General features: G+C 39.8%; 1 pseudogene; it reads left to right on the top strand.

Annotated features, from left to right (window-relative positions):
* The window catches only part of LOC101984369, an 11,809-nt pseudogene extending 10,961 nt beyond the window's left edge, over positions 1 to 848 (top strand).
* The last annotated feature ends 344 nt before the right edge of the window (positions 849 to 1,192 follow it).

The following is a 1,192-nucleotide window of genomic DNA, read 5'->3' as shown; positions in this document are numbered from 1 at the left end:
TTCTCTGCACTATACTTAGGAATCATTGTGGGAAATCTCTTCATTGTCATTTTGGTCATTGCTGACTCTCATTTACATTCACCTATGTACTTCCTGTTGGCCAACCTGTCTTTGAATGATGTGTGGGTTTCTTGTACCACAGTTCCCAAGATGAATCAGATCTTCTGAAAGAACACAGAGTAATTTCTTTCCGCAGTTGTATGACTCAGATGTATTTTATCCACATTATAAGAGGAGTGGAGATGGTGCTGCTCATAGCCATGGCATTTGACAGGTACACAGCCATCTGTAAGCCTCTGCGCTACCTGACCATCATGAGCCCTAAATTATGCATTTCATTTGTAATTGTTGGCTGGGTCACTGGTGTGATTCATGCCCTGTCCCAGTTGTCTTTTGTTATAAACCTGCCTTTCTGTGGTCCTAACAAAGTAGACAGCTTTTACTGTGACTTTCCTCGGATCATACAACTCCCATGCACTGATAGAGACAAGTTTGAGTTTGTTGTTGCTGCCAACAGTGGCTTCATGAGCATGGGGACCTTCTTCCTGCTTCTGCTCTCCTATGTCTTCATTTTGATCACCGTCTGGAAAAGGTCCTCAGGGGATTTGTCCAAGGCACTTGTCACTCTGTCAGCACACATCACTGTAGTTGTTCTTTTTTTTTTTACTCCATGAATGTTTCTCTATGTATGGCCTTTCCCCACATCAGGAGTTGACAAATACCTGTTTATTGCTGACTTTGCTATCACACCTGCCTTGAATCCTGTCATCTATACATTGAGGAACAAAGATATATGGGTATCAATCCAAAGATTATACAAAAGAGTTGGTTATGACAGACTTTGCTGAGTAAATCTCATGTGGGAGCTCTAAAAACATATGGACAACTGTATATTGTAAGGTTCCATTAAGGCCCATGTTCCATCGCCTTGTAACCAACACATGTCACCTACCTCACGGCATATTTCCTTTCCCACAGACTATTAATGTGTTGCTTCTGTTCCTTTGAGAAAGTAGAATACATCACTATGTACTTTTTTTCTTAAAAAAAGCTCTGTGGATAAATTTATTTTATAGATTTTTAAACAGTCTACAATTTTGAATGTAAAGAAATGAATAATCACAATGAGTGGTTCCATATTTAGGTCTGGTGTCTCTAGCTTTTCAGGTTGTATTGTCTCAAAAAGCACACA

Source organism: Microtus ochrogaster, unplaced genomic scaffold, assembly GCF_000317375.1.
Source record: "Microtus ochrogaster isolate Prairie Vole_2 unplaced genomic scaffold, MicOch1.0 UNK221, whole genome shotgun sequence".
Taxonomy (NCBI): Eukaryota; Metazoa; Chordata; class Mammalia; order Rodentia; family Cricetidae; genus Microtus; species Microtus ochrogaster.
The sequence above is the reverse complement of the archived record's forward strand: the minus strand, read 5'-3'. Positions and strand labels throughout refer to the sequence as shown.